Raw genomic sequence first — 25,689 nt, 5'->3', positions numbered from 1 at the left:
GATCCGAAATCGAGAGCAATACCCTAATGAAACGTTCCAGATCTACCGAAGTGAAATCGAGCGATTAAATCAGCAGATGAGTAGACCTCTGGGTGACGGCGAGTTGTGCAGTATCTTATTTGATAACATGAAGGACTGGTACCGTCCTCATTTTGCGTTCATGAGACCCGAGAACCTGACTGTAGACCTGCTGAGCGATCTATGCCATGAGCTGGACAAGTCGGTTTATCGCACGTACGCACCCCGCCCGCGACCGTATCATGTCAATTGTCTGGAAGAGGACGGAGCTTATGCGTACCCACCGGACGAAGAACCGTATGGAGAGGAAGTCAATGCGATGTCCAGATCCCGACCTCGACGATTCGCTAGACCAGAACAAGGAGAACCGAACCAAAACGCGCCGGAGACCGAGAACAACGTACTATGCTGGAACTGTCGTCAGTTCGGGCATTTCTGGAGAGGATGCCAGAGGAACATCAAGCTGTTTTGCCATGTGTGCGGAAGACCAGACGTCACGACCGCGAACTGTCCGGAAAATCACCCCAGAATGGAGAACCAAAAAAACCCATTCTTGGAAGGGAATTAGGGAGGACCTCTTCCAACGCAAATAACACTCCCGACAGCTCATTCGATCGTTTTTCTGAACTGTTGACCATCAACGTTCGGGAAAATCGGTGCCCTTATGTGACCGTTTCGATCTTCGGGACTTCTGTCGAAGGACTGTTAGACTCAGGAGCGGAGGCATGTATTCTAAGTGACGCCGAGCTGCTCAATAAACACAACTTCACTAGGTCTCCCACGAAACTGAAGATCCGAACCGCTGACGGAACCGCACACAACTGCTTGAGTTCCGTTTATATCCCATACACGTTCCGAGGGGTTACCCAGGTGATCCCTACCCTGTTCGTACCTAATCTGGCCAAGAAATTGATTCTTGGGAACGAGTTCTGGAAGTTGTTCAAGATCACACCCGCGGTAGAAGAACATGGGCAACTCACTCAGTTGAACGTTAACGAAGTAGGCGTGGACGAGATCTCGATCAATTTTATCGAGACGTACTTCGCCGAAGAATCGGCAGAGATCAACCTCGTTCTCGAACCGGATACGGGATTCATCCGACCGGTACCCGTTGAGGAAGATCTTAGTCTCGAGCTTCCGGCTGTAGAACCTCCATATCAGAAGCCGATCGTGAGTGTGGAGACGGAGCATCCGCTGTCCCCAACTGAGAACAAACAACTTCTAGCTGTAGTGCGTAAGCTGATGGGAAACGGAAAATTAGGACGAACTCATGTTTTGGAACATAAAATCGAAATTTTAGAAGGAGAGCGGCCGAAGAAACCGCCACGGTATCGAGTTTCACCGGCCATTCAGAAAGAAATGGACAAAGAGATCGAGAGGATGAAGGAGCTCGACGTGATTGAAGAGTCGGATTCAGATTGGTGTAATCCGTTGCTCCCGGTCCGAAAGTCGTCCGGAGAATGGCGGTTGTGCCTCGATTGTCGTCGAGTCAACGAAGTGACCAAAAAGGAGGCGTATCCGTTCCCGGACATGCAGGTAATTCTCGGGAGAATTGAGAAAGCCCGATTCTTCTCGATCATTGATCTGTCCAAGGCGTATTGGCAAATACCGCTAGCGATGGAAAGTCGAGATTACACGTCGTTCCGAGCTGGGAAGTCCCTTTACCGCTTCAAGGTGATGCCGTTTGGGTTGACGGGAGCGCCTACAACACAAACCAAGCTGATGAACAAAGTGCTGGGATACGACCTGGAACCGAACGTCTTCGTGTATCTGGACGATATCGTCGTCACCTCCCACACTTTCGAGGAACATCTTCAGTTGTTGCAGAAGATTGCTGATCGCCTGGCCGCTGCCAACCTTTCAATCAGTATCGAAAAATCTCGCTTTTGTCAAAAGAAAATCTCTTACTTGGGCTACGTCCTGACGGAAGAAGGGTTGTCGATCGATAGCCAAAAGCTCGAACCCATTTTGAGCTACCCCGCACCGACTACAATTAAGGAGATTCGTAGACTGTTAGGCATGGTCGGGTTCTACAAACAATTCATCCCGAACTACAGTACGGTGCTCGCACCGATTACGGACCTCCTGAAGGGAAAGTCTAAGATTGGATGGACCGAACGAGCGGAAAAGGCTCTGAATGAGATCAAAAGTTTACTCACATCCCCACCGGTGCTCGCCAATCCGGACTTCTCCCAGCCTTTCGTCATCGAGTCAGACGCGTCCTTAGTCGCCGCTGGAGCTGTTTTGGTGCAGTATCAGGCCGGAATCCGTCGTCCAATCGCGTTCTTTTCGAAGAAATTCTCAGCAACCCAAGTGAAGTATTCTGCAACTGAACGGGAATGCCTCGCCGTAATCTTGGCCATAGAGAAGTTTCGACACTATGTGGAGGGCACCAGATTCAAGGTCGTCACCGACGCGCAATCGCTGAAGTGGCTTAATCAGGTCAGCATTGAGGGCAACTCCGCGCGGCTGGTCAGATGGGCACTGAAACTGCAGCAACACGACATCATCCTGGAATATAGGAAAGGGAAGTTAAACGTGGTGGCAGATGCCCTGTCCAGAGCTGTTCCAGAACCGGATGTGTTCACGATAGATCTAGATCTCGAGCGGCTCAAGAAGAACATCGCCAAGGATGAGGAGCGGTACAAAGACTTCCGGGTGATCCGAGGAAAGGTCTATAAGTTCGTTGCTAGCTCAACTCCAAACGATCAACGATTCGAGTGGAAGATGGTTCCTACGAAAGCCGAACGCATACTGATTCTGGACGCCGAGCACAGCGTGGCCCACTTCGGGTTCTACAAAACGTTGAAAAAGATCCAGGAGAAGTACTACTGGCCCGGCATGACCGTCGACGTGAAGCGGTTCTGTCGAGGTTGTGAAGTCTGCAGAACCTCGAAATATCCCAACACAGCTCGAGTTCCGCCGATAGGTCGATCAAAGGTGGCTAGCATGCCCTGGCAGATGATTTCCGTCGACTACATGGGACCATTTCCCCGGTCTAAGCACGGGAACACGGTCCTGTTGGTGATCACCGACCATTTCTCGAAATTCGTGATCATTCAACCAATGAGGGAGGCCAAGACTACCGCCCTAGTGGCGTTTCTGGAATCGATGGTATTTTTGCAGTTCGGGGTCCCCGAAATCGTAATCTCTGACAACGGACCGCAATTTAAATCCGCGTTGTTTGGGAACTTGTTGAAAAGGTACAAGGTTAATCACTGGAAGAATGCGAGCTACCACCCGGCCAACAATCCGACCGAACGAGTGAACCGAGTCATTGTTGCGGCCATTCGGACGTACCTCAAGGACGATCAACGCGAATGGGACGAAAATATCAACCAAGTGGCCCTTGCCATCAGGACCGCAGTACACGAATCTACCGAGTTTACGCCCTACTTCATCAATCATGGGCGCAACTATATCAGTTCCGGGGAAGAATATTCGCGGATCAGGGAAACCAACGGAGGAACAGAACAGGAAGCCGAGAAACTGGGAGAGGACATGAAAATAATATTTGAAAAAGTGAAACTCAACCTAAAAAAAGCTTACGATCGCTACGGGAAGTATTATAATCTCCGTTCGAAAGCGAAAGCCCCCACTTTTGAAAAAGGGGAAGTAGTGTTGAAGAAAAATTATGGGTTATCTAATAAGGCGAAAAGATTTAACGCTAAATTAGCAAACACTTACTCTCCCGCCAAGGTTATCGCCAAGTTGGGTAGTCATTGCTACGAACTGGAAGATTTAACCGGTCAAAAATTGGGAGTTTTCCGTTCCGCGGATCTCCAGAAACGTTGATCTTGGGATAAGAAAGCACTAGCTTGTACAACTCTAAACTAAACTAAACTACATTGAGGGTAAACAAACCAAACCAGACTTACCATCATTTTTTCTTTTATTCTCTTCTCTGCAAAACAATAAACAATACCCCATTCAAACACTCCCACTTTTCATTTTCCTTAAGTAAACACTCCCCTAAACCATGCCACAATACTAGCCACCACCACCACCACTATTTACTTAATTTAGTTAATAAATTTTTAGAAATAACTCGAAGAATATTTAGATAAAAGTTCATAAACCGCAAACCAGAGCGGAAAAAAACTCGCGACGGGACTGACGTTTGAATTGTTTTGATTTGCCGAGGTTGTCGGTCTGCAAGTCGGTAAAGCGGTTTAGTACACGAGAGCAAAAAGCCAGTGGCGTACGCTCTCAGACTAGGTGAGAAAAAAAGAGTAGGAAAAGATAAAACTTTAGGCGGAATTTATGGAACCAAACTGAGTTCAACAAAGGTACTAAAATTAGCCATTTTGTTCGGATAACTATCTGAAACGGAGGAGTATATCTCCTAACAAGGGAATACATTGTTCTATAGCTGAATTCAATAAGCGGCAAGAGAAGGAATGACCTTCAGTTATGATTCACGCGGAATCGAGTACGGGTCATAGTGGATTTTTATCTGCAAGTCGTATAATAAACGGGAAAAATCGAAATTAGGAAGAACACGTAATCTGAAGAAGCAGGACTACAAATAGTAATCCAGTGCGCTTCGTAAACGAAATAAAATGTGGATTAGTTACGCTGTGGTTCTAAGAATAATCGTTGAGAACTAAAATAATAAGTAAGGAACAAAAGCGCCCTCATCAATTCAGTTTAAGTGATCGTATAAGTGTAAAAAAAATTCTTGCATAATTTTTTTTTGTTGAGGAAGGGGGAAATGTAACCTGGTTACAGGAACCACCTATCGATTCGTTGTATGTGCACTCCATACGAGGCGAAAGTTACCTAAACTACCCTAACGAACATGGAAAGCAGCGTTGCATTATCTTTCCCTTCGGCACCTTCAGTGCCTCTGGCGGCATTCGCTGGAACTTCTCACTCTAACCGAGTCACAGAATACTTAACACATATAATGTCCATAAAACCCGAAGGGCACCTCGTCTGTATTTGTGACGGGGGACCTTGTCCTTGGAACGTAGCGGGCCCAAGGTTAAGGCAACGACAGGCTTTTCAATTTGACCGGCAAGCTGTGCACACGCGTGTGTCCAAGTGGAAGTACAATCAGCGAAGCGGCCGCAGAGTTTGCCGATCGTCATATTCAAATTGAAACCTGTGGTTTTGAACGTTTTACTAGGCCCAACGCGCCGATAGGGAGTGTGCTTTCTTAGGAGAGCCGACCGAGTGACGTCAACCTAACACGCGGTCATCCCAACCCAACCGTAATACGCTTGGGCGAGGCCAGGACTATTCCTTCAATTGAAGGTGTTAGTCTAGGGCAGGTGTAGGATTCGGCGACCACCACGCCGGCTCTGCGGGACGGTCCGGAGACCCGGAGGGTCCGCGACCCGAAACCCGCGTGCGCACCTGTGGGCCAGGAGGTCACCACAACCTCTGGGACGGAGGGACTCGGTAGTCAATTGCCGAACTTCCATCCCCGGCCTCGAACCAAGCCACCCCGGGGAAGTTGAACGCGGCCCAGCCACACTGGCCGTCGAGCACGTGACGCGTGCAACCCATCTGCGTAAGCCTGATCAGCTGCATTTAGTACAACAAGCCAAGTCACCAACCCAGCACCAGCCGAACAGCCGCCGACGCCGACGCCGGCGCCTTCGCCGCCTCGTCACCACCAGCATGCAGAATCCAGGTCAGACCCACCCTTTGTTATTCTAAAAATAGACACCAGTGCGATGCATGAACCAAAGCGTTACGGGAAAAGGTTAGACTAATGTTAGGGAATAAGAATTAGCGCGCCACCAGCAGGTCAATGTCCGGACAAATAAACTATCGAGCTACACGTCGTCGTGTTTCCGTTTGCCCTAAAAATTAAAGGGTTGTTGTTGTTTTACACGCGAAACTCCTGGATAAGGTCTCCTAGTTTTAAGGATATTCTATGTGGAGGGTTGTCGTTGAGCGATGTTGTTGGGGTTCGAATAGTGGCTTCGGGACAAGAAAATGAACTCGCCCTGAGCGAGCTAGACCGGGACGTAACGAACACGCTGCTTTGCATGTACCTTGGGAACTCGGTACTTGGCGCTTAAGCGGAGTAGCAGAATCTCCCTGAACCCTTGCCGTTCAGCAGCGACGCGCTTGTTACAAACACTGTACAGAGCACACTTTTGATGAACAGGATCTGCCGGACGAGGAGATGCATTCGGCTGGCTACGCGATGCTGGTAGCTCCAGATTCCCTGGTCATCTTACGGCCACAACCTGCAAGAGGAAAAATAAAATTAATAATCTATCCGTACTTCACCAAATGCAGAATATCCTTCACTCAGCATTCAAAATTCAATTTAATGCACTTACTTGTTAGTAACAGCAAAAGTACAACCATTTTTTATTCATTTTCACCAAAGAAAATTGAAAAAACGGCACCGGCACTGCAGCGAACAAAACAAACGCGATATTTAGTTTAATGTGTCATGGCGGACATTGGCTGCTACGATGGGATGTTCAAATACTACGATGACAAAACAAATTATAGGGTCGTTCAAATATTACGTACATAAACAAACACCAAGAAAATTTAAGTTTTTAATAAAATGTCAAAATGTCAAAATGTCCAAATGTCAAAATGTCGAAATGTCAAAATGTCAAAATGTCAAAATGTCAAAATGTCAAAATGTCAAAATGTCAAAATGTCAAAATGTCAAAATGTCAAAATGTCAAAATGTCAAAATGTCAAAATGTCAAAATGTCAAAATGTCAAAATGTCAAAATGTCAAAATGTCAAAATGTCAAAATGTCAAAATGTCAAAATGTCAAAATGTCAAAATGTCAAAATGTCAAAATGTCAAAATGTCAAAATGTCAAAATGTCAAAATGTCAAAATGTCAAAATGTCAAAATGTCAAAATGTCAAAATGTCAAAATGTCAAAATGTCAAAATGTCAAAATGTCAAAATGTCAAAATGTCAAAATGTCAAAATGTCAAAATGTCAAAATGTCAAAATGTCAAAATGTCAAAATGTCAAAATGTCAAAATGTCAAAATGTCAAAATGTCAAAATGTCAAAATGTCAAAATGTCAAAATGTCAAAATGTCAAAATGTCAAAATGTCAAAATGTCAAAATGTCAAAATGTCAAAATGTCAAAATGTCAAAATGTCAAAATGTCAAAATGTCAAAATGTCAAAATGTCAAAATGTCAAAATGTCAAAATGTCAAAATGTCAAAATGTCAAAATGTCAAAATGTCAAAATGTCAAAATGTCAAAATGTCAAAATGTCAAAATGTCAAAATGTCAAAATGTCAAAATGTCAAAATGTCAAAATGTCAAAATGTCAAAATGTCAAAATGTCAAAATGTCAAAATGTCAAAATGTCAAAATGTCAAAATGTCAAAATGTCAAAATGTCAAAATGTCAAAATGTCAAAATGTCAAAATGTCAAAATGTCAAAATGTCAAAATGTCAAAATGTCAAAATGTCAAAATGTCAAAATGTCAAAATGTCAAAATGTCAAAATGTCAAAATGTCAAAATGTCAAAATGTCAAAATGTCAAAATGTCAAAATGTCAAAATGTCAAATTGTCAAATTGTCAAATTGTCAAATTGTCAAATTGTCAAATTGTCAAATTGTCAAATTGTCAAATTGTCAAATTGTCAAATTGTCAAATTGTCAAATTGTCAAATTGTCAAATTGTCAAATTGTGTCAAATTGTGTCAAATTGTCAAATTGTCAAATTGTCAAATTGTCAAATTGTCAAATTGTCAAATTGTCAAATTGTCAAATTGTCAAATTGTCAAATTGTCAAATTGTCAAATTGTCAAATTGTCAAATTGTCAAATTGTCAAATTGTCAAATTGTCAAATTGTCAAATTGTCAAATTGTCAAATTGTCAAATTGTCAAATTGTCAAATTGTCAAATTGTCAAATTGTCAAATTGTCAAATTGTCAAATTGTCAAATTGTCAAATTGTCAAATTGTCAAATTGTCAAATTGTCAAATTGTCAAATTGTCAAATTGTCAAATTGTCAAATTGTCAAATTGTCAAATTGTCAAATTGTCAAATTGTCAAATTGTCAAATTGTCAAATTGTCAAATTGTCAAATTGTCAAATTGTCAAATTGTCAAATTGTCAAATTGTCAAATTGTCAAATTGTCAAATTGTCAAATTGTCAAATTGTCAAATTGTCAAATTGTCAAATTGTCAAATTGTCAAATTGTCAAATTGTCAAATTGTCAAATTGTCAAATTGTCAAATTGTCAAATTGTCAAATTGTCAAATTGTCAAATTGTCAAATTGTCAAATTGTCAAATTGTCAAATTGTCAAATTGTCAAATTGTCAAATTGTCAAATTGTCAAATTGACAGCAACCATTTATACAATAAAAAAATTAAACAATTAAACAATTAAACAATTAAACAATTAAACAATTAAACAATTAAACAATTAAACAATTAAACAATTAAACAATTAAACAATTAAACAATTAAACAATTAAACAATTAAACAATTAAACAATTAAACAATTAAACAATTAAACAATTAAACAATTAAACAATTAAACAATTAAACAATTAAACAATTAAACAATTAAACAATTAAACAATTAAACAATTAAACAATTAAACAATTAAACAATTAAACAATTAAACAATTAAACAATTAAACAATTAAACAATTAAACAATTAAACAATTAAACAATTAAACAATTAAACAATTAACCAATTAAACAATTAAACAAAAAAAAATTTCAAAGTTTATCCAATAAATCTTTGGGTTAAGTAATTTTTGAATGCCCCTTTTCACATAATCGCTGAATGCTCCCCGTCTGAGATGACGGCTTATGCCGATATCCGCCACTAGGGGCGCAACGATCTTTGGATGAATTAGGGGTGAATTCTCGTGTACGATACAATGTTGTGCTCATGTGTGCGTTTAAGTTGTTTTCTTGGATGAACTCAAACCAAAAAGTTTATCAGAGAATCTCTGATAGACGATTATCAGAGATCGGTCTGATAAGCGCCAGGTTTGCGTGCAGCACTCGAGGGCACTCGCTGAATTTGTGTTGTACTGTCTCGATTGCAGCGCCACAGTGCTCGCAGTCTTCCCCATCTGTTCTGTGCATGATGTGCAACAGCCTCCGGTGTACGGTCTTTTCGTTCACGATAACATACAGCTCGCTACGCTGAGGTGCCGCGATTCCACGTAATGCAATGTTCTGCCAAACTCGACGCCAGTTCACCAGTGGGTTGTTTCGCTGCACTTTTGGCAGCTCTGTTTGTTGTTCCACGTACCAGTGATGAAGAAGATCGGTGGAGATGTTTTGTTGGAGGTTTTGAGGGAGCTGAGCAAAGTTTTGACAAACTTGCTTTAAACAGGGAAATGCTGCAGGAGGATTTACTGGGATAGGATTGGCTTGAATGAGGAAGGATCTGTAGAAAGGAATGGAGGCGATCTCTCGTACGTGTCGATTGAGCAAAAGAGCTTTACACTTCATCGCAGGCAGCTGTAAACCAAGTCCACCTCCGTCTCTATCGCGCGCAAGCTGGTGCATAGGAACTCTTGCAGGAACTCTGCTCCAAAGAAAAGTCCCCATCGTCGAAGTAATTTTGGCAACGTGTACGTTGAGTGGTGGAAGAATCGACGAGATGTACCAAATCTTGGCCGTTATGAACGTGTTGAGGAGAATCACTTTTTGGTGCAAAGATAGAGTGCGCAACGAATGAAGCCACCTGTGCCGTGCAAACTTCGTCACAATTGCGTCCCAATTCTGCCTGATCATCGAGCGAATCGAATTAACATAGATCACACCCAAGATCTTGATCGAATCTGCTGTCTGTAGCCACGGAACGTCATCGTCGTCGTCACCGCCAGCACCAGTACGGCCAACGATGATACTTGTTGTTTTTCTTAAGTTCAGCTTCGCACCCGAAACAAGTTCAAAGCGAGCGAAGAGCGTATGTATGTGTTGTAGTTTGCTTGTTGATGTGACGATTACACTTATGTCGTCCGCGTAGGCGACGACAAGATTTGAGGCACAGATTCTCTCCAAACGGCTCAGCAACGGGTGTAGATAGAGCACGAACAGATGCATCGATAGCGGGTCGCCTTGGCGAACCGAACGTTCAATGGAGAAAGCAGGAGAGAGATGGCCATTCACCATCAGTCGAGAAGACGCTGCTTCGGCTATCCGCCAGAGCAGGGCCACGAGATTAGCGATAATCCCAAGAGAACACATAGTTCGAAAGAGAAAACCGTAGTCAACTCGGTCGAAGGCATGATCGAGATCAAAAGAAACAACACGGCCTTTCTGACCTCGACTGATCAGCTGGGCGATTCGGTCCTTCAACGCCAGTGTTGCTTGGTAGATGTTCCGCTCAGGATTGGAACATTTTTGAGCGGCGCTTAGAATTCCGTGTGTACGCATCACTCTCTCAAGTCGGGCTTTGAGCACGCGTGAGAGAATTTTATAATCAAAATTGAGCAGAGAGATTGGCCTGAAAGAGCGAGCCGTATCCCCTGCGTCCTTTTTTTTACCAAAACTATGACACCATCCACGAATGCAGCCGGGAACGCTCCCGACAGAGCTTCATTTAGTACCAGGTTTAGCTCACGGTGAATAACATCAAACGCACGAAGGTAGAACTCCTTTGGCAGCCCGTCTGAACCCGGGCTCTTTCTTGACGCGCTCGTTCGTATCGCTGCTAGTATCTCGTCCGTCGTGATTTCATTCATGCAGGCAAGGTTTGCTTCATCGTTCTCTGGGACAACTCGAACGCAGTGAAACGCGTTCTCTGCATCTCGTTCTACATTGCCTGCTCCGTATAGTTGCTCGAAATAGCGCACCATGTGTTGCTCAATCTCATCGGACCGCTCAATAATATCCCCATGCTCATTTCTCAGCTGTGTGATCGTCGTTTTCTTTCTCTTTCTCTCACCAATCTGGAACGTTGACATCGGCTCGCCAGCAACGTACGTCTCATTGATGCGCACGAACATCTGTGTGAAATTACGCTGGAGCGCCAACATCTTCCCTTTGACGTGGTTGATCGTTGACAGCATAGCCGGGTTGTGCAGGTAGCCGTCGTACGCCAAACGAAGCTCAGCATACAGCCGTTGGTATTCCCTGTAGAACTCGTCGTAAACGGCTTTCGATTTCCAGCGAAAAAAAGATTTAATTTTGGGTTTTGCATACGACAACCACCATGTCATCCACGAAGGATAACTGCGGCGATATCGAGTCCAAAACTGCCATTGATGTTGAAGTTCATTCATGTGTTCCGCAATAAGTAGATGATGACGCAGAGCCCAGAAACCCGTGCCTGGACCACGCCCGAGATGGGGTAAGCAGAGCCGCACAGTTACAGCCTTGTGATCGGAGAAGGGGCATACGTGTGTGTCAGCAGAGCGTAAGTGCTCACACAGCCCTGCACTGACATACACACGATCAAGTCTGGACGATGAATATTGAGTGATGTATGTGTGCCCAGGGGTCTGTGAATTTAGCTGTTGCCAAACATCACGTAGCTGTAGTTGTCGAATAGTATTCTGGAGAGCCGGGCTTGTGTTGGTGCCAGTTGCATCGCAAAGACGTAAAACACAGTTGAAATCGCCAGACAAGATCGTGTGTTCGGTTTGGTGACGGAGATAGAAAGCGACTGTGTTGTTGAAGAATCTTTCTCGTTCCATCCGCAGCGCTGTCCCTGAAGGAGCATACACACAGCAAAGAGTGACACCGTGTACCCGAAGCACAACGAGACGTCCGTCGAGACTTTTCTCAACGTTCGTGAAACCGATGTGCTCCTTGAGCGCGATAGCCGTTCCTCTCCGAGAGTGATCCACATTGCATATTAAATTGTAGCCAGGTAAGTAGAGGCGTTCGTTCTCCACCTCCTGAAGGAAGACGATATCCAGGTCTTGTGTTCGAATAAAAGTGCGAAGGGCGTCAAGCTTCGTAGTATTAGTGATAGTGTTGATGTTTATTGTAGCTATTTTATAACTTGTGTAATCCATTATTCCGAGGTGGTGTTATTTCCGTGAGCGGTTTTCTGCTTCTTGGTTTGCTGCCGGTTGCGAAGGTTTCTGCTATCCGAGGAAGCAGTGGAGCCATCACTTTCACCGTCATCATCAGCTGGGTTCGGGTTGACAAGTGGTGGAGCAAGTAAAGGAGCAATTGGAGGGGGCATGTTTGACATGGAAGTTGTTGAGCCGCTCGTTGCGGCATCACTGGACAGGGTCAAGTTGCGCTGCTTAAACTGTGTAGGTTGTTGTGAAGAATTCGGCTGTGCACCAGCTGTCTTGCCGCTGGCGCTGGTCTTCTTGGGTGGTTCGTTTTGTTTTTGTTTTGCCGGTTTTGACCCCGACGGCTGTGTTGGTTGTTTCGCTACGCTAGCGTACGTAGTGTTGGTATCAGCGGCGAGTTTCTGCGCCAGGAGTTTTTTGTTGATGACGCAGGAAACGCCGTTGTGGACAAATTCGGCACAATGCCGACATGTTTGTTTTTGCCCAAAATACGAAACGGCAGTGGTTTCCGAATCGATAACGACGAACGAGGGGATATTAGTTTTAACCAACATCCGGATAATACGCACACCATTCGGCAAAGCGCCAAAGAGGTGGGTTTCACCCGTCACTTGTTCGTGGATGGAGATTACATCTCCATAACGCTTCAGGAACTCGACGATCGTAGCGCTTGTCACAGCTTCGGATAGATCAGTGACCTTTACATCCACTGCCCCATCCTCCATCGTGATCTTGAGCGGATAGTGTATGTCCTCATGCACGATCTCGTGTAGTTCGCCTTGCTCTTCGACCACTTTTTGGGCCGTGGCGAGGTCGACGACCTTCACGAAAGCGCACCCAAGGCTTCTGTTGCACTGGATCCTTTTCACTTGTTCGCGTTTTAACCCGAGCATCGTGCCAACGAACAGGTGCACCTCCTCAGAAGTGGGTTTCCTTGGGACGTTAGAATAATCCACGCGAAAGGTATTCTCGCGACGATTCATCGCGGAAAATTCACACACGAAGACAACCGTGGAAGAAAGTGTTGGCGAAAGTCTTCCGTAGAAATAGCGCTTCAAACACGTCTGTTCGCTACGGAGTAAGAGCGACAACTGGTGGTATCATATCGTCGTTTGTGTGCTATCTTGTTGCACGTCCTATCTTTTTACAGCAGACGTGTCACAAGATAGCACACAAGCGACGATATAGTGATCAAAGTAAAATAACACAATAAGAGCATTCCAACCACAATAAAAATGCTTAAAAAAAAACATAATGGCATCTAATAAATCTCCTGATTAAAAAACTTAATAACATAAGAAGATCTGTGAAACCTGCATTATAACAAATACTGAACAGGTAAAAAAAAAGTTGAATTTTAGATAACTTCGACTCCGACTCCGACTCCGGGTTATCAGAAATTTCCGGCTCCGACTCCGACTCCGACTCCAGCTCATAAAATTTAGCCGACTCCGACTCCGACTCCAGCTGTTCGAGTTTTGATGACTCCGACTCCGACTCCCAAAAAGACCCGACTCCAGCTCCGACTCCACAGCCCTGCTCCATTCTGTTTATATTCATTAACAAAAACATTTTTAACATGACCTTAGTCACCCACCAGGCGGGAATAAAAAAGGCCTGTTCCATAATTGTTTGATGACACCTGCCACAATTGTTGAACACCTGAATTTAACAGCTAGTTTAACAAAAAAAAAATGATTGTCCACGCTCCATATAAAAAAGTTTTTTTTTTATTGTTTATTGTTTATTCGTCAAGCTTATGTAGACTACTTACAATTTTCTTACATACTAGATATTATTTCTATTGTACAGATTTTTTCGTAGTTCCGGTTTAGACATGTCGAAATGTATGTACTGTGAATTTTCATTATAAAAGCGCATCATTTGATTTAATGGCGAATTTTTTAAATAATTTGTCGTGTATGCAGTTATTCTAAAAAGTTGTGAATGTCTAAGAGTACGGCTTGGTTCATGAATACTATTGCGTATTACTGAAAATAATGCTGATGACTGTATGCGTTGAGAAATAATGTCGTTGATGAAAGAGAGCATGGCAAATTTACGACGTTCTTGTAATGATTGTATGTTTATGAGCATGCAGCGTGCTTCATACGATGGGAGAGGAAATGCAGTCCAGTTAAGTTTACGTAGTGCGTACAGTAAGAATTGTTTTTGGACAGATTCAATACGTGCTTGGTGTACGGCATAGTATGGATTCCAGACGATACTACAGTATTCCAAGAGTGGCCTGACATACGTTATATAGAGTAATTTAATAGTATACGGGTCCTGGAAGTTGAATGCAAAGCGCTTTTTAAAGCCTAATGTACTTTTTGCCTTGTTTATTATTGTGTTATAGTGTTCTACAAAGTTAGTTGTGAGTCTAGGATGACACCTAGATCACGTACTACTTTGCATTTTTCTACTGGTTGGTTTCCTAATAATACTGTTATGTTTGGTGTTTCATGTTTTCTGCTGAAGGCAATGGAATTACATTTCTTTACATTCAATTGGAGTAGGCTTTTACTACACCATGTGTAGAAAAGATTAATTTCGTTTTGGAATACATGACTGTCATTGGCATTTCCTATTTCCATATACAATTTCATGTCGTCTGCATATACAAGTACGTTAATTTTTTTAAGAATGAAGGAAATGTCGTTTACATACAAGATGAAAAGAAGAGGTCCTAGATGGGATCCTTGCGGAACCCCAGAGGTGACGTGAATTGATTCCGATAGTACATTTTGGAAGCGAACAATTTGTTCGCGCTTAGTCAAATATGACTTAAGCCATTCCAAAAGATTCGGTTGAATTCCAATTTTCTGCAGTTTGAAGATTAATAATGGTATGTCGATTCTGTCAAATGCCTTACTAAAGTCTGTGTAAATTGCTTCTACGAAATTGCGATTATGCATTGCATTCAGTGTAAAATTTACAAATTCTAAAAGATTGGTGCTAGTAGAGCGGCCTTTAAAAAGCCGTTCTGTTTACATGTGATGCGGTTTTTACTTGCTGAAAGATTTTTTCATTTATAATAGATTCGAAAAGTTTTGGAATGCAAGACAAAAGGGCAATTCCGCGATAATTACGTATGTCTGATTTTGGGCCTGACTTGAAAATAGGCACCAAAAAAGACTTTTTCCATGTTTGTGGGAATTTTCCAGTATTTATTGACATGTTGAAAAGATGATGCAGTGGATATGTCAATTCTTCTGCAAGGTTCTTTAGGAATGCAGGTGCTATTCCGTCGGGTCCTGGTCCTTTTGATGAGTCTAAGTCCTTCAATGCCTGGCGTACTTCCGTTTCTGACAAAGAATTGACTGAGACGTCATTTGGAAATTCCGGTATATATGAAAAGTAGTCGCGGTCGCGGTCTTCTTCGGAAAATGAGGTGTATACTTCTTTGAAAAATTTTGAAAAAGATTGCAAATTTCTTTTGAGTTACTGCCTACATTTTCGTCCAGTTGCATTTGCGATGGGAAGTTACTACTTTTGGATTTGGATTTTACGTAATTAAAGAAATTTTTCGGGCATGATTTGACTTCAGATTCGACTTTACTATTATATTCTTCGTTGGCAGAATTGAGTGCCGAAAAAAAATGGTCGGAAATATTTAGATAATTCAGAAGATTTGTGTCATTTGTATTGTTTCTGTATAGTTTGTAGGCTTTTTGTTTTCTGTTTTTTAAATTTCTTAGTTGTGGGGTGAACCACACTGGGTATTTATTGCCTGTGTTATTACGTCGTCTTCTTTTAGTAGGTACGGTTTCAGATGTTATAGTGTTAATTTCCGTATAGAATTTTCCTACTAATTCGTCGACATTTCCTTCATTATTAAATAAATTTTGCCAGTCAATTGCAAGTAGTTTACGTTTGGCTTCTACAAAGTTTGTTTTATTGTATTCCAGGACTTCTTCATATTCCCAGTCAATGGGCAAAGTGTTTTTATGGACATAAATAGAATATTCAATTGCTGTATGGAAGACTTCATTCTTCCAAAGGGGGGTTACAGATTCTTGTACATGAAAGTCTTCAATACAGTTAGTGAATAAAAGGTCTAAAAATGAATTTCTTTGGTTTTTACATGATTGATTTGGAAAAGTCCATAATTTGCAATATTGTCAAAGAGAAAATGCAAAGTTTCATTTTCCCCAATGACTGGGAGAAGAATTGCTTCATTTTCTTGGTCAGATATAAATTCGACTTTGCTTTGATTAAAGTCGCCATAAATGTGAAGTTTTACTTCCGGTTCCATTTTTGATGTTATGATTTCTACTGTTTTAAAGAATAGTTCATACGACTGTTTATTTGCATGGTCCGGCGGAAAGTATACTGATGCAAAAATATGTACTTGGCCTGCAATAGTGGCTTTGGCCCAGACTTGTTCAAATTGATAATGTTTTTCAGTTACAATTTCTTTTGGATTAAGTCTGGCATTTATGGCTAAGAGGACGCCGCCTCCTGACTTTTTCTGACTGAGATTTAAATTTCTATTGCCTAGGAATACAAAATAATTGTTTCCAAAAATTTCTTCAGGGTGGACGCTTTCGTCCCAGTTAGTTTCAGTTCCAAGAATAATGTCGAAAGAATGTGAGAGAATGTTTAAAGAAATTTCCTTCATTTTGCCTGGGCTTTTCATGCGATTGAAATTCTGACAATAAATTAGAATTTCATTCGCATTCTGTTGTTCCGTTGAAGAAATTTTTGGAGACATACTTAAATTATTAATAGTACTTACTGCCTCTTGCGAGGGTGTCATTTCTTCTTCCGTGTTAGAAGGCGTCAATGCTTGTAAAAATTCGACGATGTAGTCGGCAGGTAAAATTTGTTGGCGGCTTCGCGCGAATGCTGCAGGTATTGAAGTCTTCTAGTTGTTACATATTTCCTGTAGGTTTCAGGTCGGTGAGGGTTTGCTTAGGTGAAATTCCAATTGTTGAATTGTATTCCATGAAGATGTTCATAAGATGTTCAGGTTCAGTAGGCAGGCCATTGGATGCAAAAAGACATGCATGCTGGTTAGTGTTAGTCCGTCTATGCAGACGTCCGGTTTTGGTCCTTCAGATACGCCAAGTATAGTCTGAGATTGTCATAGACTTTAATTTCGCGGAGTCTGGCCAGCAGGAAACGGCCATCGCCGACTGCAGACTGTTCAGTTAGGCGTACTATGGGCGGCTTCATTGGGTCCAGACAGAACATACTGTCTGTTACTTCAGGAGTTTGTGATGACGTTTTTGCTGGCTGCGGCGTGGTGGCGTTTAGAGGTGGGACGATTGGCGTTTTTCCTTCCGGTAGGGGTTGATGGTCTCCCTTTTCGGAAGTTGATGAAGTTTGAATTCGATGTAGTTGGAGGTTGGCCAGAAAATTCGACCCTTGCCTGGTCTAGAAGTTCCTTGTCGGACAATTTGGTTGACGAATGAGTGAAAAAGTTGCTGCTACTTGCGTTGTCCTGGTCGAATTGATTGTCCTTTAAGTTAAAATGTGGCGTACTTGGGTTTCGGCCTGCGTCAGAGTTGCAGTTGGTCTGGTGCTGTTGCCGACGAAGATGTTGATGTGATTGTTGTTGCTGCAGGTGTTGCTGTTGCCGGCGTTGCTGATGATGTTGTTGTGATTGTTGTTGTTGCTGGTGCTGAATTTGTTGACGATGTTTTCGGTTGCGGCGACGTGCTTTTTCGGCTTCCTTTTCCTGAAGACGGCGAGTCCGCTGCCTGGCGTCGAAGTCGGTCCAGTCTGGCTTCCAAATTTTTTGCTGCCGATAAGTCGCCAGCCAGATTCGATTTCCAGTACGGTTTGTTCGTTTAATTCTTCTGCCAGTGATTTTTGCCGGACTTCAATTTCATTGTCTTGCAGTTTATTGATGGATGAAGTGAGGGCCCTCACTTCATCGTGGACTGCTAAAATTATGTCCGAGGGCATTTTTCTGCTGAGGCAATTGTTTTAATTATGTCATCCCGGTGGGATGACGTAATTTCCTGGATACGGCAGAATGATTCAGCGAGTTTATGATTCTGGTCCGAGGTGGTGTCTTCAAATGCTTTTCTGACTTCGTTTAAGGGAAGTCCATTGCCGGTGCCTGTGTTAATACTGCCGAAAGTATTCGACTTGCGATTTCTGCAGATTTCTTAATTTCTTCCTGCAGGCCTATGATTTTATTATGCAGTTCATTAAGGGCTTCTTGGTTTGTCTTGTCATTGGTCTTGATGTGAGTCAAGATCATATGACTGCCTTCTAAATGATGCTGCATTATTTTTCTAATGTCGATTTCCATATGAAGGTTATTTCGACAAAGGCTGCATATAGGAAGTACATGTAGTTGCAAGTCGTCTTCGGAGCCACGTTTGACCCCAATACAGGCTGCGTGAAATTGTCGATTACAAATGCCCGTACAGTTCCAGAGGTATTGTTGGTCGAAGGGTGAAGAGCACGTCGGCACATAGCACTGCATTTTGCTTACGTTTGTTAATAAGTGCACACGCGACGCGCGACAAAAAAAATAAATATGTTTACGTTTACGTTTGTGGACTGGGTCAGTGAAGGTAAATAAAAATAAGGTGTAGAGCGAATTAAAAAACGCGTCCGTCCGGTAAAAAGACTCAACTGCAACTGATGGACAATTGTCCACGAAAGGGAGGGGGGGGGGGGGTTAAAAAATGTTAACTTCAGTTTTATTGGTTCCAGTTTCTGAAGTCATCATTAGAGGAGGTTGGGGTAATTTGGACACCTCTATAAAAATATTTTTTTTTTCAGTAGTTATGCTCTCGACTGTTGCTCTACAATTTTGCATTTAGTTTTTCGGCTTTCAGTCATATAGCAGTGAAAACAATGTATTGTTTCAATTTCCGACGTTTCGGCAAATTTATTGCCTTTTTCAAGGATTCTAAAAATATTTGTTTGTTTTTTTAACTATCCGTGCTTGTTTTAGGTGGGAAAATACTGTTGGTTACTTACAAAAACGGTTTGTTTTCTTGTTATTTTTGGGTAAATTGGTAACTGTCTTTTGTTGTTGTTCCTCAGTCTTAGTTGGCTGTAATTGAAGGGTTTGCACGAGGGGGGGGGTAATAAAATTCAGCAACGTTTCAGATGGTTCAAAGGGCACTTACTGCATAGCAGCACATATTATGCTGGTAGCTGCTGGTTTCGGTTTCGAATAAAAATTTTTGTGTTGCACTATCCACGAAACGGTCAATTTCAAAATGATTTTTGTATTTGTTTAGGTGAGTTGCTCCATCCTGCATTTTTCGTGAGTCTTTTTGTAACATTTTAGGCTATTTTCACAAAAAATTTGAACGAAAAAAAATCGTGGGCTTACCTTCAAATTTAACTTTTAAACTTAAAGATCAAAAAATCTCATAAAAGTGGAGTGTTTTTTTTCTTTCAGTGTATTTTTTCGGAAAGCCCGTCAAATTTCCTACAAGTTTGTCTTTGACCTTCGAGATACAGCAATATTTGAATTACGAAATACAAACATATTTGAAATAAGGCGTCATCCATAAAGTACGCACGCTCTTAGGGGGGGAGGGGGGGTTACCGTAGGTGTGACAAGATGTGACCAAGGGGGGAGGGGGGGTTTGCGAGACTGTGACGTCACGCTAGGTTTTTTTTATGATTGCATAATATCAATTCGATATGTACACAATTAAATTAAATCCTCGTTTCTAAAATTGTTTGTTTACTATTATTTAGAAGAACCGTCATCAGGGATGACATTGGGTCTGGGGGGTGAGATTGGGCCATACAAATTTCTGCATTTTTGTATGACCCAAAACTCACCCCCAGACCAAATGTCACCCCTGATCCTGATGACGGTATCACATTATAATTTATTATAAAGTCACATTTTTTTTGCAGCTGGAACTTCAATATTTTGCAAATTCTTGCTTGATAAAAATAAATGCTTTGAAAGCAGGGTGTTCATAAGAAAACTGCTATAAATGGTTTGAACTAGAGAGCCTGGAGCTTATTAGAGAACGGACATCTCAAACCAAAAGTACCAATCGAAGCACGAGAACTGTCAAACGGAGGTACCAATCGAGCATAAGACAAAGGATTTTGCTCGATTGGTACCTCCGTTTGACAGTTCTCGTGCTTCGATTGGTACTTTTGGTTTGAGATGTCCGTTCTCTAATAAGCTCGCTCTCTAGTTTGAACTTATTAGATACAAAGCTGTGAAAAACAGTTTTCAAGATTTTTCAATTCTTGAATGTTATACCAGGTCTTATAATTTTTAAAAGATACAAAACTGTTTTTTGTTTCGTAATGTTTATTCTAAAAAAGGAATAATTAGACAATTTTTTTTTCATAATAAAATTGGCAAAAATACAAGGAGCGGCCGTGGCTGACTGGTTACGGTGTTCGCTTTGTAAGCGAATGGTTCTGGGTTCGATTCCCATCTGCTCCCAACGAGAAAGTTAAAAACACATAAATCTGAAATGATGAATATGAACGAAAAATCAAAGTCGCTCGAGGCGGGGTTCGATCCTCCGTCCTTTGGATTGGTAAGCAAAAATGCTAACCACTAGGCCATGACGACGACTTGGTGAGTGTGGACTGGAATTAGGAATACTGTTACAGAGAGCGAGTTTTGGCGCTTTAACCACGGCAAATAGTGTCCAGGGCATTCGTGGAAATACAATGTCCCATCCCAGAGGGTCCCGGAGTACCAAACCTTCTTAGCATGGTGCTCCCAACGAATACAACCATATCTCGGAGCGTATGGTGGTGTGTCCCCACGCTTCTTCCTCCCCTGTCGATTCAGAATTGTGTTGTTGTTCGAACACTCAGTGCTCAAACTCAACCCAATTACGAATCATCTCTGCGATACGGCTTTAAGCAGTAGGCCTGGCCGCTTTAACACTTGTGATGTTTCAATGCATTCCGATGCAATGGCGCACTACAAATGTTAATAAATGACAAGAAGAGTGCTAGGCGTCATCTAACCTAAGGCACTCTCCAGGATCCCTTCGAAAGATTGGCTGCGCTAGGGTCTGATTAGATTAGATTAGATTAGATAATAAAATTGGCAAAAATACCAAAATTATGAGAGTTTAAAGATATAAAAACTATAAAAAAAAACCATTGAAAACAAGGGGGGGGGGGGGTGACGTACTTTTTGAGGGGGGGTTTTTGCGTGACATACTTTATGGATGAAGCCATACTTACGCCTTTCTCAAATGTCATTATCGAGTGAAACTGGCTCCATATGCACAAAAATGGCTTATATATGCCTAGGATAACATGTCTACAAAGTTTCATTGAAATCGGAGAGGGTCGGGTACAACCGATTCCCTATTTGACATGGAATTGCTCTGTCATAGAATCGCGCCTGCTATCTGTCACTGCAAATGACAGCGTGCCAAAAAACCTCACCTCATTTAGTTTGCAGACTTTTGACAAAGGACTTTGTCTTAAAGCTCTATCTGCGGTGTCAATGCAAAATTTTTCGAAAATGTAGCGTTACCGTCGCAAGCCCTCGGCGTGACATTCTGTTCCTGTTGCGTAGATGCCGTGAAAACTATTTAAGCTAAAAATTAGCCTCTGGAGGATTTAGTGTCCATCAGACATTCATCAAAGACGGACCTTACGTTGGGAATTTTATTGCTCACACACACACACGCAGGTGGTGCACGAACTGAGAGGAGGTCCAAGAAGTTATTGACGGTAGCCAGAACGGTCACCGGAATACCGAAATTATTGGGAACAATTTGGTAGGATATCGGTCACACCCGGAGTGGCCAGTGCCCTGTGGGAAGGTTCTACCGGGAGGACATTAATCGAACCATACGACTTGGGGCAATATGCGTATCAAAATTCATGATTTTTGATACTGGTAATGAAAATGACCATTTTGGCAGGATTGGCCACACCCGGAGTGGCCATTGCCCTGAGGGAAGGTTCTACCGGGAGGACATTTACGGAACCATACGACTTGGGGCAATATGGGTATCAAAATTCATGGTTTTGATATACTGGTGATGAAAATGGAGTGGCCAGTGCCCTGTGGGAAGGTTCTACCGGGAGGACATTTACGGAACCATACAAATTTGGGCAATATGGGTATCAAAATTCATGGTTTTTGATACTGGTGATGAAAATGGCCATTTTGGCCGGATTGGCCACACCCGAATTGGCCATTGCCCTGAGGAAGGTTCTACCGGGAGGACATTTACGGAACCATACAAATTTGGGCAATATGGGTATCAAAATTCATGGTTTTTGATACTGGTAATGAAAATGACCATTTTGGCAGGATTGGACACACGGGTGGCCATTGCCCTGAGGAAGGTTCTACCGGGAGGACATTAATCGAACCATACGACTTGGGGCAATATGGGTATCAAAATTCATGGTTTTTGATACTGTTGATGAAAATGGCCATTTTGGCAGAATTGGCAACACCCGGAGTGGCCAGTGCCCTGAGGGAAGGTTCTACCGGGAGGACATTTACGGAACCATACGACTTGGGGCAATATGCGTATCAAAATTCATGGTTTTGATACTGGTGATGAAAATGGCCATTTTGGATTGGCCACACCCGAGTGGCCATTGCCCTCGGGAAGGTTCTACCGGAGGACATTTACGGAACCATACGACTTGGGGCAATATGGGTAGGGACCATCCATAAACCACGTGGACACTTTAGGTGGGGGGTTATGGCGATTGTCCACGATCCATACAAATTTCTTTTTGTATGGACAATTGTCCACGAGGGAGGGGGTTTAAAGATTCCCAAAAGTGTCCACGTGGTTTATGGATGGTCCCGTATTGTCCACGAGGGAGGGTTTAAAGATTCCCAAAAAGTGTCCACGTGGTTTATGGATGGTCCCGTATCGAAATTAATGGTTTTGAAACCAGTAATGAAAATGGCCATTTGACCGAATTGGTAACACCCAGGTGGCCAGTGCCCTCGGGAAGGTTCTACCAGGACATTAATCGAACCATACGACTTGGGGCAATATAGGTATCAAAATTCATGGTTTTTGAAACTGGTAATGAAAATGGCCATTTTGACTGGATTGACCACACCCGGAGTGGCCAGTGCCCTCGGGAAGGTTCTACCGGGGGGAAATTAAGCGAACCATACGACTTGGGGCAATATGGGTATCAAAATTCATGGTTTTTGATACTGGTGATGAAAATGGCCATTATGACTGGATTGGCCACACCCGGAGTAGGCAGTGCCCTCGGGAAGGTTCTACCGGGGGGACATTAATCGAACCATACGACTTGGGGCAATATGGGTATCAAAATTCATGGTTTTTGAAACTGATAATGAAAATGGCCATTTTGACTGGATTGGCCACACCCGGAGTGGCCAGTGCCCTCGGGAAGGTTCTACCGGGGGGACATTAATCGAACCATACGACTTGGGCCAATATGGGTATCAAAATTCATGGTTTTGAAACTGATAATGAAAATGGCCTGGACTGGATTGGCCACACCCGGAGTGGCCAGTGCCCTCAGGAAGGTTCTACCGGGGACATTAATCGAACCATACGACTTGGGGCAATATGGGTATCAAAATTCATGGTTTTGATACTGGACATGAAATTGCCATTTTGATTGGACATTTTCGAACCATACTTGTTTGGCAATTTATTTCCACAGAGGTGCCAAAGATTGAAAACATTTTATAGGAATAAATTATTTAGGATTAAATACATAGGCAATGTTTTAAAAATATAAAATAAAATAGAATATTTTTTAGGAGTTTTGTACAAAGTTCTTTGTCATATTGGTCATGTAGAACATAACCACCTGCACCTTTTTTAGTTCCCCGTTTGGCCTGATGATGGCGCTGTCGGCAGTGTCGCCAATATGGGGCAAGCAACGAGTGGTAATTCTACCTATACCTATTCTATGTCTGCCTGTGTGGATCAATCGGACCGCGCACTGGACTCACAATCCAGAGGTCGCCGGTTCGAATCCCGAGGCAGCCGCAAAAAAATCTAAGTGTAAATATAGGTATTCGGTGCCCTCTTCCCGTGCCATACCTTCACACTTAGGAGACCCGGGAGGCGGAGTCTTGTCGCAAAAAGAACGATACACGCCTGTGGATCCGTTGACGAAACCGCAAGGTTTAAGAGGGCCACATTATAAGGTGTTATGTCGATTCCGATTTTTGTCAGTTCAACGTCAACAAATTATTTCAAGAAAATCTACCACGATTTACCAAAGTCTGTTCAACAATACGGCTGAGATAAATATAGAGTTATCTAAGCCCGAGCTCGCGCACACTAGCACCCCGTTTGTTTTGCTGGCGGGTACAACATTTAACCTCAATCTTTTTCGTGTACGTACACGCAATCCATGCACACGTAGATAACTCTATGGCACTCTTTAGCTATCTATTAAAATGTATGCTCCGATACATAGGTATATTCTGTGTCCGTCCGTACACGAAAAAAGTGAGGTTAAATTTTATCCGGCCAGCAAAATCAAATGGTGTGCTAGGGTCCATACACGAAACGTCTGAAGCTTAACGTCGTTGGTAGCAAACCACTTTTTATGCATTCCAGCTTTTATCCACCATTGCATAATATAGTTCGCAATTCGCAATTTTCAGTGTAAGAACGGGCCTTGACCGATCTTATGCACCAGGTTCCCGACGAACATGTACTGCCCTTACACCTACATCTCACCCTTGCTCTGAGTCAGTACGAGCAACACGCTAGAACACGCTTTGAGTGTTCGTGCTAGGCATGTACACCTTTTTTTCCGGTTACGCATATTAACTCGGCCGGGGGTGGTACACTGCGTAGGGTTTGATGTATGTATAAGCGCCTAACCATTTATAGTGTGCTTATCCACTTTCATTAAAGCAAAAACTGTTTTATTTTGACAAAGGACTTTGTCTTAAAGCTCTATCTGCGGTGTCAATGCAAAATTTTTCGAAAATGTAGCGTTACCGTCGCAAGCCCTCGGCGTGACATTCTGTTCCTGTTGCGTAGATGCCGTGAAAACTATTTAAGCTAAAAATTAGCCTCTGGAGGATTTAGTGTCCATCAGACTTTCATCAAAGACGGACCTTACGTTGGGAATTTTATTGCTCACACACACACGCAGGTGGTGCACGAACTGAGAGGAGGTCAAAGAAGTTATTGACGGTAGCCAGAACGGTCACCGGAATACCGAAATTATTGGGAACAATTTGGTAGGATATCGGTCACACCAGTGGCCAGTGCCCTGTGGGAAGGTTCTACCGGGAGGACATTTACGGAACCATACAAATTTGGGCAATATGGGTATCAAAATTCATGGTTTTGATACTGGTAATGAAAATGACCATTTTGGCAGGATTGGCCACCCGGAGTGGCCATTGCCCTGAGGAAGGTTCTACCGGGAGGACATTTACGGAACCATACAAATTTGGGCAATATGGGTATCAAAATTCATGGTTTTGATACTGGTAATGAAAATGACCATTGGGCAGGATTGGCCAGGTGTGCCATTGCCCTGAGGAAGGTTCTACCGGGAGGACATACACGGAACCATACAAATTTGGGCAATATGGGTATCAAAATTCATGGTTTTGATACTGGTAATGAAAATGACCATTTTGGCAGGATTGGCCACAGTGGCCATTGCCCTGAGGAAGGTTCTACCGGGAGGACATTTACGGAACCATACAAATTTGGGCAATATGGGTATCAAAATTCATGGTTTTGATACTGGTAATGAAAATGACCATTTTGGCAGGATTGGCCACA

The sequence above is a fragment of the Culex quinquefasciatus genome, chromosome 2 (assembly GCF_015732765.1).
Source record: "Culex quinquefasciatus strain JHB chromosome 2, VPISU_Cqui_1.0_pri_paternal, whole genome shotgun sequence".
Lineage (NCBI taxonomy): Eukaryota > Metazoa > Arthropoda > Insecta > Diptera > Culicidae > Culex > Culex quinquefasciatus.
The sequence above is the reverse complement of the archived record's forward strand: the minus strand, read 5'-3'. Positions refer to the sequence as shown.